Here is a 13,796-nt window from a genome sequence, read left to right on the forward strand (position 1 = left end):
ATAATTTTTTGAGACACAAAGAGGTTAAGTTCCAAGTCTTGCTAGGATCCTACAGCTCATAAACTACTGGGCAAGGACAAGCTCAGATCTTTAACCCTTGGATCACTTGCCCTTGCCAGTAGTTTAACAGAGATATAGCAAAGTTGAAAGTGAGGGCCGCATTCACAGGCAGCAGTTGATGATCCCGTGACTCAGGTTCTAAGCCTGGACTTTTTGCATAGCTTCGTGGTCTCCTTTAACGCGAACACTCTGAGACTGGGGTTTTGAGTAGCACCGTGGCTCCCTAATGATCAGATCCACGCATGGAAAATTCTCAAAATATTTTATGACAGACTAAGATCCTAAGAAGGAGATTATACAAATGCAAAATGTGGAGGAAAGAATTCTAAGACACAATAATGAGAAAACAAGGAAACGTTTTCAAAATGCATGCTACGCGAGAGTGGGGTTTTGTCTCACTTGAAATCTAACATGTAGAATATTCTCAGCCACATAGTAGGTGCTCAGTGAATATTAATAAAGGAATGATAAAACCTGTATGAGGCTTGGGATTTATCTGTATTGTTCATGCTCTCCTCCCAGCACCTGCAAGAGCACTTGCTCAGCCTTGTAGATTAGCAGATGGAACAGAGGAAAAGAAAGGGTTAAACAGACTTCCCAATTTATGCCATATAATTTGACCATTAAGCCAAATTGGTCCATACTAAGTCTTAGATCAAGGTATGGCTCCTGCATTAAGAGATTATCTTGTGTGGATTGAGCATGTATGCTGATCAATCTGGGGACGTAATTTTCATGATAGGCTGGTTAGTGTATATGTAACGCACTTTAGCTGGGGAAGAAGCACTGATTCTGGGCCATTCAGGAACCAGCTGGACTTGCAAGATAGTTTTATTTGGTTATCCTTGAGCCTGGTGTAAGGAGCCTGGTAACAATGGATGTAAAAGGGATTCTTAGGTGTAAAAGCAATGTGAAGCGATTCTGATGTTGCTGATGGGAGAAAAGACTCAGGAGCAAAATTGGTTATAATTACAGACTGAATTTGTTCAGTGATATTTTGGTTTTGGAGCCTGTTCTGGGTTGAATTGCCTCTCCTAAAGAGATATGTTGGAGTCCTAACTCCCAGTTACATTAGAATGTGACCTTATTTGGAAAAAGGGTCTTTGCAGGTGTAATCAAGTTAAGAAGAAGTCACTGGGGTAGTCCTTAGCCAAGATAACTGGCACCCTTAAAAAAGAGGAGAGCTGTACAGAAAAGGGGACTCCATTTGAAGGAACAGAGACACACAGGGAGAAGACAGCCATGGGAAGACAGAGGCAGATATTGGAGGTATGTGGCCACAAGCCAAGGAATGCCTAGGGCTGCCAGAAGCTGAAAGGGGCAAGGAAGGGTCCTCCCCTAGACGCTTTGGAGGGAGCACGGCCCTGCCCACACCTTGATTTAGGACTCTGGCCTCCAGAACCCTGAGAGGACTCACTTCTGTTGTTGTAAACCACCCAGTTGGTGGCACTTGTTCCAGCAGCCCTAAGTGCCTGATACAGAGCCATACATTTACAACTCTGATGCATCATTGTTTTGAAAATTCCTATAGAAAAATAACATTTATGCCTAAAGAGTACACATTTCTAGTTCCCCATCTCTTTTAATCCTCAGTGAAACAATTGTTTTTAATAAATGTGATCTCAAATTAAGGATCTGAGGTTTCTTACGGATGCATATGGACCATAACCATGTGTTGCAGAGTGAGGAGATCACAGTTTGAAACCATTTTGCAGCTCCAGTGGCCAGAAATCCTATGAATAGCAGCTATAATTTATTTAAATAGCACTTGAGATAATGCAGTCAAATATTCTAGGCTTTTCAACGAAAAGACTGTCGTATCTTCTGGAGATGGTGTACCAGCTTCTTCAGCATTTGCTATTGGTGGTGGTAGAGGCGAGGGAACCGTTCCTAGGCCCTGTCCCTAAATCACCCCTGAGGATCCTACAATTGCCACGTCAGTCTTTTCAGCAGCAGAAGCGCCAATGACATAAGTACAGCCAAATATACCGCCTCTTTTGCTGATTCATACTAGATTCCCAAATTCTATTTAATTTCTATCCTGCCAGGTGGGACCAAGTGTGGGCCTTCAGATCAGTATTCACACCTTTAGACACCTTGAGCCTGAAGGTAAGGAACAAGGGCACTCACACACAGTGGCTGGGGATCTGTTTAGACCCAGGAACTGTGCATGTATAGTCATGCACTGCCTAAGGCTGTTTTGGTCAATGATGAACTGTATATACAACGAAGGTCCCACAAGGTTATTACACCATAATTTTACTGTACCTTTTTCATGTTGGATAAGTTTAGATACACGAATACTATTATGTTGTAATTTCCTACCATATCCAGTGCAGTAACATGCTGTACAGGTTTGTAGCCTAGGAACAATAAACTATACCATGTAATCTAGCTGTGTAGGAGGCTATTGTTTCCTAGGTTTGTGTAAATACACTCTACAATGTTTGCACAACTATGAAATCACCTAAAGATGCATTTCTTAGAACCCACCCAAGTCATTTAGTGACTCATGACTGTATTATGTTATGGTGATATACTACCAACATTTCTCAGGGTGGGCATGATTTCCATTTAAAAAGAAGGAGATCATGCAGCATTTGTCCTTCTGTGCCTGGCTTATTTCACTTAGCCTAATGTCCTACAGCTTCACTCATGTTATTGCAAAGATAGAGTGTTCTTTTCTAACGCTAAATAGTGTTCTATTTATCCGTTTATCTGTTGTTGTGCAGTCAGGTTATTTCCATATCTTGCCTACTGTGAATAATCATGCAATGAACTCACGGAAGTAGAGAGTAGAATGGTGATTGACAGAGGCAGGGATGGAGTGATTGATTGGCAGGGATGGAGTAGTGGACTGGGAAAGGGGAGATATTGATCACAGGATACAAAGTTTCAGTTAGACAGAAGGAGTCAGTTCTAGTAAGCATGATAACTATAGTTAAGAGTAATGTACTGTATATTTCAAAATTGCTAACAGAATACATTCTAAATATTTCCATCACAAAGAAAGGATAAGTATGTGAGCTGATGGATTTGTTAATTTGCATGATTTAATCATTCCACAATGTATACATGTGCCATAACCTCACATTGTACTCCTTAAATATATGGACAATTATTATTTAATTGACAATTATTATTTCTCAATTTATAATTTAGTTGACAATTATTATTTTTCAACTGAAGGAGATTGAAGCTGTGAAGGCTTGAATGTTATAAAATCAGAAAGCAGCTGGGTCTGTGCTTTAACTAGCTCATACCTGGCCAACTCCAAGCCCTTCCATGCTTCTCCTTTTCTTTCAAGCTAAACTCAGTGGCCTTCTCTGTGTCTGCTTCTCTTTAACCCTGTCCTGGCCCGTCAAGGCCTCCCAGATCTTATGACAACAGAGGCGAGAGATGAGAAGGGGGATGAAACCCTGTCTTCTGAGTCATATTCTCGGAGTTTGCTTCCGTATCCCCACAGCCTGGTCAAGGCCAGCTTTCCAAGTACATGGTGCACCAGCCTATTTTGTACAAAACAGAGGTAAGTATAATGAAGACGGAAGAGGAGAGGCATTTCCAGCTCAGAGTTTCATTTATTACCCCTATAGAGCATTCAATTCCCCTGCTTTGTCTTTGAGAATCTCATCTTGTGCTCAATCACAGTTAGAGCTTTTTTTTTTTTTTTTTTTTTTTTTGACAGGGTCTTGTTCTGTTGCCCAGGCTGGAGTGCACTGATGTGATCTTGGCTCACTGCAACCTCCGCCTCCCAGTTTCTAGCAACTCTCCTGCCTCAGCCTCCCGAGTAGCTGAGATTACAGGCGCCTACCACCCTGCCTGGTAAATTTTTGTATTTTTAGTAGAGATGGGGTTTCACCCTGTTGGCCAAGCTGGTCTCAAACTCCTGACCTCAGTTGATCCACCCACCTCGGACTCCCAAAGTGCTGGGATTATAGGCTTGAGCCACTGCACCCAGCTCAGAGCTTCTTATCTAAGTAGATGGCGTGAGGACGAGGTTGAGTCTGGAATCTGTATCAGATGGGTCTCGTGTACCACCACAGGTCTTTTTTGGCCTTGCCGTTCTTTGGTCCTAGGTCATCTGTTTAGATCTAGCTCTGGCTACAGACACACTCAACATGGGCTTCATCTGCCTCCTTTGCTGCATCTGCTCCATGTCTACTTTGCAACCTGCCAGCACCCAGCCTGACGTCTATGCCTTAAGCTTCCTGCTGCAGCACTGAGCAACCCAATTGCTGCTGAGGCATGATATGCTTTAGGGCTTGCTTGGAGCTCATGCACCAACCACCTGGCAGTCTAGGGGAGTTGAAACTCTGTGGGTTTTAACGTTGGAAGCTGTAAGTTGGCAATAAACTCTTTGCCCTTTTGTCCTCCAGAGAAACTCCTCAGGACACAGTGGCCTGTAACGGCCATAGGAGAAGAGCACCACAAGGAAGTGAGATGGAGCACTCCTTGGGCATGATACAAAGCACTCAATAGCCGAACATCTTCTCCTCCTGTTGGCTCTCCTTCCCAGCCTGCCACTTTCCCATGTGCGCTCATTCCAGCCTCCCTGGGATTGCCTTCTCCAATGAAGTAGTCAATCGTAAATGCTTTAGATTCTGTTTTCTGGGAAACCCAGGTCAAGACAAGCTCCCTCTAAGATTGGGTTTACAGTGTTCTCTCTGGATCAATCAGGATATTTGTTAGAAATGTAGATTCCAGGGCCCTTCCCCAGACCAATGATTAAAATCTCTGGATTTCGAATGTAGGACTGTGCATTCTAAACAAATTCTCCTGGTGATTCTTATGCACATTATAATCTGAGAACATGCAGTCTAGTCTAGATTGAGGAAGAGGGCAGGGTATATAATCAATTTTTGGTTTCCTATTTCTTGGAACAATTGAAAGATCTCCAGGTATGATTAGCAAACCCAACTGTCACCCCTCAACCTTTCTACATTTTCTGCCATAGGTGAATGGTTCCAGACAGTCATGATTGCAAAAGAAATATTAAAATCCCTTCATAAAAGTCAGTTGTGCACCTGGACTCAGGGTTACCATGGAGATTCAAGGCAGCAATCTCACTGAGGCTGGCTCCGTGCCTTCTCCCACCCCAAAGTTACCTATGAGGAATTCCTGAGTTTTACTTTGGTTCATTTAACATCTGGAGTTCAGAGACATGAATACTTGAGCAGGCAGGGGCTTCGTGAGAACTAAAGCAGTGTTAGAAGAGCCTGCATGACTGCCTTAATGAGGAAGACTCTGCTGGAGCTGGGATCAGGGTCTCCAGGAGATTCCAGTCCATCATCTCTCTTGGTGAGCAAAAGAAGCCACTGGTGGTCCTTGCAAGTATAAGTGCAATGAAAACAGGATTATGGCGATGGATGACAGTGTGAGAGAGAAAAGAATTATCACCTTCTTCTCCTTCCCCAAATAATTCATTCTCTAAGTTCAGCAGTCCAAAAAGAATGGCTTCTCATGCCAGAGTAGGCTCTTCATGTACTTAGGAGGGCCACTGGGTGTGTAGAGAATAAACTTGCTTTTAATTTTCTGTCTGCTAGCTCCTCCTTGGTGAAGCTGCCTACTGGTTCCCAAACCTAAATTGGCTCTTCACTCTCCTGGGAACATTGAACTGTACCCAGTCCTTCTAAATTTTGATCTACTCATTCGAACAATGGCCACCTTGCCTTTGCTTTTTTGAATTGTGAGAATAAAACGAGGCTCATAAAAGAATCATGATATATAATATGAATTCAAGAAATTGTAGATACTAATCCTCATCCTCTCCATCATCATGATCATCAAACAGAACCACGAAGACCAGAACAGGGTATATGTCTGTGGAAGTGCTGACTGTTTGGTGTTAATTTCTGTAACATAAGTAGGTGTGTGGGGGTAAAAGCTGCAATAAGCAGATTGTAGTTCGGAATTAAGACCTTTATGAGAGGTGAACATCCATGAACTATTAACTCAGGAGGTGGTTTGTAAATTCCTTGTCTATATAGTCATGTGTCTGTAAATTGGAAGCCTCTGGTGGTGAGAGTGGTGTCATTGGTGGTGGTGATTTTACACTAGATAACATTAAAGACAATTTCCAAACTAGCAATTATAGGGTTTTATTAAACATTATTCTGAATACATTTATAAACATGGTTAAATTTACAGGGACACTCTGAGGGCAAGGTCCATACTATAGTTGAATCTTTGACCCTTGTACCTGGTGAAATACCCAGCCATTATTATGCCCTTAGTAAATGTTAATTGCTAAGTGAATACATAAATAAATAAATGGGTGACTAATGGAATAATAAAATGTGACAATATGTATAAAACAGGTTTGTTCATATTTCTGAAAATCTGTGAAGCTAATTTTGTTCTTGGTGCTCTCTGCTTTTTCCTTCCATACTCAGATCCACCTGTCCCTTCCGTCTCTTGATAGAGCTCCTTCCAAAATTCTCATATTTCTCAGATATTTTCACCCCCCCAACCAAAATCTTCAAGGAAAGGTCAGGGAGCATCTTTCAACTTAAGTAGTGAAAGAGCTCTTGTGAACCCTAATTGCAACAATTAGTTTTATGTGTCAACTTGACTGGGCCATGAGGTGCCCAGATATTGGGTCAAACTATATTCTGGGGATTACGGTGCAGGTGTTTCTGAATGAGATTAACATGTGAGTGAGTAAAGCAGATTGCTCTCCCTACTGCAGGTGGGTAGGTCTCATCTGATCGACTGAACACCTAAACAGAACAAGATGGCTGAGTAGGAGGGAACTCTTTTTGTCATGGTGGCTTGAGTGGGGACATTGGTCTTTTCCAGCCTTCAGACTCAGACTTAAAGATTGACTCTTTCTTGGTCTCAAGGGTGCCAGCTTTTGAACTAGCACTTACACCATTGGCTTTCCCAGTTTTCATGCCTTTGAACACACACTGGAACTACATGTCGGCTTTCCTGGGTCTCTAGCTTGGCGATGGCAGATCCTGGAACTTTCTTAGCCTCCATGATCGTATGAGCCAATTCCTTACCTTTCTTTCTCTCTCTCTCTGTCTCTTAAACACACACATACATACCACATATGTGTGTGTATACACACACACACACACAGTCATCCTTCCTATTTGTGAGGATTGGATATAAAAACCCATGGATGTTCAAGTCCCTTACATAAAATGACATCGTATTTGTATATAACCTATGTACATCCTCTCTCTCTCTCTTTCTCTCTCTCTCTCTCTCTCTCTATATATATATATATATATTTTTTTTTTTTTTTTGAGACGGTTTTGCTCTTGTTGCCCAGGCTGGAGTGCAGTAGCACCATGTCAGCTCACTGAAACTTCCACCTCCCAGATTCAAGCAATTCTCCTGCCTCAGCCTCCAAAGTAGCTGGGATTACAGGTGCCTGCCACCACACCCTGCTAATTTTTGTATTTTTTAGTAGAGATAGGGTTTCACCATGTGGGCCAGGCTGCTCTTGAATTCCTGACCTCAGAGGATCCACCCGCCTCAGCCTCCCAAAGTGCTAGGATTACAGGCATGAGCCACTGCGCCCCGCCCCTCCATATATTTTAAATCAGCTCTAGATTACTTATAATACTTAATACAATATCAATGCTATGTACATAGTTGTTATACTGTATTTTTATTGGTATTATTTTTCATTGTTGTACTGTTATTTTCCTCTAATATTTTTTAATCTGTGGTTGGTTGAAACTTGTGGATATAAAGGACTGACTGTGTGTGCATACCTGTGTGTGTGTGTGTGTGTATATATACTTCCCATTGGCTCTGTTTGTATGGAGAACCCTGATACACTCATAAAGTTTTTGCATTTCAATAGAAATCAGAGAAGAAACAGGTTTCACAAAGGGAAAAATGGCTAGCTACGGAATAAGGCATAATGAGACGAAGAAGATGCTGACCTTGTGGGTAAAGAAACTGAGAATTACAATTAGGATAAATGAAATAGGCTACACAGTATATCCAATGATAGAATTATTCAGTAAGTGCGTTGGGAGCGATATGATTATTTTATAAGAAACTGAAGGTCATTGTGGTTACAACAATAGCTAGCAGGTGGAACATGAACCTTGGAATCACAGCCTGTCTAACTCCAAAGCCCAATATATATCCAGGCTGACTTTACAGAGATCTTGGAATTATTTATTATTTTGCAAGACAGACTTAGGTGGGTTGCTATTATACATTCACAGGGATTCACAGTTTCCAAAAATCTTTACCTCATTCAAATCTCCGAACCCAACTTGTGATGTAGGTGACATTTATAATTTTTTCAGATAAGGCAGATAAGGAAACTCAAGACATAGAAAAGAGAAGGATTTCTTAGTTATGCAGCTCAAATGCAGTGGTCATGCCAGAGCTCAGGCCTCAGGACTGTAAGCCACGTGACACTTTATTTGGTGCAGGTGGGTCATAAAGGAGTTTACATTCTTCTGTAAGCTGGTAACAAGCATGGGTGGGGAAAATTACCTACAAAAATCCCTATGTCTTTCATACAATAAAAGAAACATGGTTTTGTGTAAACAATGGCAAACTAATACACAAGTGCCATTGTGAAATGACAATATTGATTATATATATGTACATCTTATACATGTACAAAATGATACACATATAATTACACAGACATTTTGTATTCGAAAATAAAATTAGTCAACCGTTTTACTGCTTGAAACATTTCAGCAAATTGTTACGACTAAATTGCTGGAAAATCGTGATCACCGTCTGCACCCGTAAAAGCTTTTACCAGCTCTCTAACTTTTGCTTAGTCGAAATTTCTCTAAGCCCTCAACTCCTTCTTCCAATTCTTCCATAAAGATGTCCATGGAAATATCACCATCCAACCTTCCTAGCCATGAAGGAGATATAGCTGTTTCATTTGTTTGTCAATATTTTGACAAGGAAATGCTTAAACTCATGCTACAGATTTTGCAAGCAGACGTTGTCAATTTCAGGCTTGGTTGCATCTATTGCCTGTGAACGTAAAATAAAATCTCCCGCTTGAAAGTATTATCTTCCTTGCCTCTCTCTTAGCCAGTGTGGTTGAAGGTCCTCCATAAAACATATGTGTCCTGACCCCCCTTTATCAGACTGTGTGTGCGAGAACACAGCTGAAAACCAGCATTATTTGCTGCTACTGCAAAACTTCACTGAACTCCTAGCCCTTGCCATGTCCTGTGCTATATGCTGGGAGGAAAAATAAAACACAGTCCCCTTTCTCAAGGAGCCTGTTGTGCTGTGAGATACTGAAAATAAATAGGCAAGTTGTTTGGTGAATGGAAGTGCAGAGATATGCATAAGGAGCTGGGAATGAACCTGATAATATGCAGGAGCTGATCCTAAGAAACACTTACACAGTGCTTGCCACACGCCACCATAGAAAAGGCTTCACATTTGTTAGCTCATTTGATACTTACAATTACTCTGTGAGGTAGATTGAATGATCCCCAATTTATAGATGGAAAAACTGAGGCACAGAAAGGTGAGGTGACATGGGGTCACCAAACAAGTACAAATACTTCTACTTAAAGTGAAATCCAGGTAGACAGGCTCCAGAGTTCATACTCTTAAGAGGAATCCCACACCATCTCAGTAGCAGTCAGTGGGAGAAAGCATGGTTAGGTAGCCAGAGGAAGCAGGAAGCACATTCCATGCAGAGAGAGCTGCCTATTCAGAGGCAAACACACTGAGAAGACATGGCAGGGGTGCAGATTTTCTGCTTGGCACACAGGTGTGAAGACATGAGAACCAAGAAGTGAGGCTAGACAGGTCAGCATATTTACTGTGCTCCTTGCATATAAAGACGTCCCTAGTTTATTCTGAAGACAATGAGAAGCCACTGAAGATGTTTTACATACAGGAATGGCATGATCTAATTTCCATTTTCCATGAGGTCTTTTGCAGGAGCAGATTTGTGGGTAAAGACCTGAAGCAAGGAAGGAAACAAGCTGAGAGGCTCTCACAGGTGTCCAGATACTAAGGGAAGAAAAGACATTGCAGGCAGGAAAAATACTCAGCTGGGAAATATGCACAAAGTAGACGAGAAAAATGGGCCATGAAAGTGAAGAAGAGGAGGGTGCTGAGGACTATGGCCAGTTTAGGTGGGCTGAAGGAAACACCTAAGATCAAGCAGAGAGGAGGAAGTTAGTCAGTCCTATTTTGGATATTTAGGACCGGAGCTACTTAGGAGATCTGCTGAGAATGATGCATGCACAACACAGGATGCATAGAGATAGAAGTGCTGACAGGCAGCAAATCTGGGTAGAAGCACTAACTAAGAGCATCTCACAGCTGTGCTTATAGAATAGTGACATGTATATTTGACTGTTTCTCAGGAAAGAGCATTCTGGAGGAGGTAGTCATGCAGTCCAAGTCCTCCAGATGCCATTTTCTTGCACTACCATTTCTTGGATAGGAGTCTGGAATTCTGTGTCTAGTCAGGCTTACTCCTAAGTTGTAGAAGTTATCAGCCTTAAATGAATTACCATTTATGAAACACCTAGAATAGTGCCTGGCACTTGTAAGTGCTTATTAAACAAGTAAAATAAGCAGATGGACCCCCATTGAGATAAGAGCTGCACTTTTCCTTCTCACTTGATTTATGCTGGTCTTGGGTAGAAGGACAGAGGGAGAAGTCTGAGGAGCCAGCACCTTAGAAACGGCCAAGGATGACTGTGAGAAGGACCACTAAGAGACGAAGAGGAACTCCAGTGGAAGTGTACGTCATATGAGGTGCGTTTCTTTATGGAGGTGGCATCAACAGGGCAGCATTCAGCGCAGAGGACAATTAAGTTAAAAATAAAAACTGATCAATTAGATGTAGTATGCACCCCAAGGATGAGAGTAGGCATGGGAGACTTTGTGGGATTGTTAGTGATAACAGTCTAAATGTCTAATTTTTAGACCTGTTGGGTTCAGCTTTGAACCTGGAGTCACATGCTAACTATACTAACATAGTTATGAACACTAATGAACACTAACTACAGTGTTCATTCAGATGCCAGGAATGGGCTACTTTTTGTTTAAGTGACTCAACAACCATTTGTTGAGTACATAATATGTGACCAATACTGAGTCAACTGGTAGGAGAAACAGAACAAAACACATTTCTCAGGAGAAAAACGTTTGGGGTTTGTTTAATGTCTAGGCACGACTTGCCTGCACCCCCTGCTATGTGCTCCTGGGTTTCTTGTCTCAAAGCCATTTGTTTGCTGGATTCTGCATTCCTCAGTATAACTGAGAGGTACAGAAACTGTCTCGCTGTAAGCTCTTAGAGAGCAGAATCTTTTCTGGGTCTATACAGTCATGTGTCACTTAATAAGGGGGATATGTTCTGAGAAATGTGTCGTTAAGCGATTTTGTAGTTATGCAAATATCATGAAGTTTACATATACAAACCTAGGTGGTATAGCCTACTACACACCTAGGCTATAGAGTATAGCCTATTGCTACTAGGCAACAAATATGTATAGCATGCTACTATACTGAACACTGGAGGCAATTGTAACACAATGGTAAGTATTTTTGTATCTGAACATATTTAAACACAGAAAAGGTACAGTAATAATACAGTATTATAATCTTATGGGACCACTGTTGTACATGCAGTCTGTTGTTGACCAAAATGTCATGTGGTGCATGACATATTTCATTATATCCTGAGCACCTGTCACATAAACACAGACAGAATAATAATCACAGTTTCAGTAAGTGTATGAAGAAATAGTACAACATTATTTGAGAGTGTGTGGCAGTGGAGGGGATCTTATTTAAAATAGGGGGTTGGCCAGGGAAAGCCTCTCTGATAAAGTAATAATTTGAGATTTGCAAGAATGGTTAGTAGCTAAAGAAAGGAGGAAAAAAGAACATTCTAGAGAGAGAAAAAAGAGAGGAGAGAGAGAAAGAGAGAGAGCGAGAGAGACGCTAAGTCGTTGCGATCCATCTTTCTCATGTCATATAGTGGTTTCCTTTAAGCTTCTGTAAAATGCCATTTCAGGAAATTATGTCTTCTGCTTTGCAAAAGGACTTATGTAAAAGAGCTCTTTTGTTGTCATTGGCGTTAAAAATAAACTCAGGATAAAATAACTTAGAATCATTTTTATTTTCATTCTTGATATTTTTTATAGGAAACAATGGAACTGCAAACTTAATTTTTCTTTTGCCATTTGAAAAATAGTTTTTTTTTTCTTGCTGGCTGATGCCAGCTCCCTACTCTGAACCCCTGGGGATACTGCAGCCTCCAGACCTCTTCCCTCCTTCCACTTTGATCAACCATATGCTGCAGTAGGCCCCCGTCTGCTCCTCTAGGTTGGGCAGGGTGGAGCTGCCGAGACAACACACAGCCTCTAGGCCCAGGACATGGCAGCTCTGCCCAAAGCAGCTGGTGCTGATAGACTCTTTGTGCCCACAGGGTCAAGCCCCCCTGTGCTCAACATACTAGGCAGTCTGCTTCCTGGCTGTGGAATCAGGGAATAGTTAACACACCTCTGAAGCTCAGAGCCCTGAACTTGGAGCAATAAATGACACAATTTTATAAATTGTCTGGTGAAATGCCTGGCACCCAATAGGTTTGCAGCACATGTTAATCAAAGAAGACTTGGTTTCTGTTGGCTTGACCTCTTCCCCTCTTAAATTCAGTCCTAAATGTGTCCAATGGTACCAGTGTGGTCAATTTGGCATCTCAGTGCTGAGAGGCCAGGATGGTATGGCCCAAGCGTGGGGCATGGGTGCAAGGGAAGTGCCTTCATTAAGCAAAAAAGGTAAGGGTAGTTGTTGAAGTAGGCAACAGTAAAGAACTAGAAGAGAGTAGGAAGAATTTATCTGAGGCCTCATTACCAACATTTGCATATAAACTTATGTAAAACACTCTTTGGGAACTACCAGTAATAATGGTGTGGAAGGAATGGAGTCCGAAGGCTGCATTCCTTCTGCAGTAAGTGGAGAGAAAGAGGGAACAAAATACATGTTTATGCTGTTAGAACCCATTTGTCTTCACAAATTGGTGTGACCTTGGGAAACACTGGTTACACTTAGATGTTATTATTATTATTTTTTTGCTGCTGTAACAAATTGCCAAAATCATAGTGACTTAAACAACACAGTTTTTAAAATCTTATATTTCTGAAGGCCAGAATTCCAAAATGAGTCTCACTGGGCTAAAACCCAGGTGGAAGCAGTGCTGTGTTTCCTTTTTGTGGCTCCAGGGTCCAATTCCTTTCCTTGCTTTTTCCCACTTCTAGAGACTGCCCTTGCTTCTGGGCTCATAGCCTCATCCTTTACCTTCAAATCCCACAGTGTTGGGCTGAACTTTCTCATGTTGTATCATTCTCACCCCCTCTTCTGCTTTCCTCTTCCACATTTAAGGACCCTTGTGATTGTATTGGACTTGCTCAGACAAGCCAGGATAATTTCTCGATCTTAAGGTCAGTTGATTAGCACCCTGAAATCCATCTGCAACCTTAATTCTCTTTTGTGATGTAGCATAATACATTTATGGTCTCTTGGATTTAGGATATAAACATCTTTGGGGGCTGCTATTCTGCCTACCACAGGCACTATGTACAAAATCAAATGTTCTATCTAAATCGGGTAAAGAGCACGAGAAAAGTGTAAGACACTGGACTAATTTGAGAAGCCCATAGGCTCTGGTTTCAGCATCATTGCTTAAATGTGTGTGATCCTGGAAAGGCGTTTTGACTCAACAGTCTTCTGTTTCTTTCCCTGTGGATCAGCAGCTC

The 13,796-nt window shown here is 41.7% G+C and overlaps 1 long non-coding RNA gene across 2 annotated transcripts in view; it reads right to left on the bottom strand.

The window, feature by feature from the left end:
- Window positions 1-13,796, bottom strand: part of LOC134761258 (uncharacterized) — a 99,918-nt gene that overhangs the window by 56,319 nt on the left and 29,803 nt on the right. The gene's annotated exons all lie outside the window — the stretch shown is intronic.

The sequence above is a fragment of the Pongo abelii genome, chromosome 3 (genome assembly GCF_028885655.2).
Source record: "Pongo abelii isolate AG06213 chromosome 3, NHGRI_mPonAbe1-v2.0_pri, whole genome shotgun sequence".
Taxonomy (NCBI): Eukaryota; Metazoa; Chordata; class Mammalia; order Primates; family Hominidae; genus Pongo; species Pongo abelii.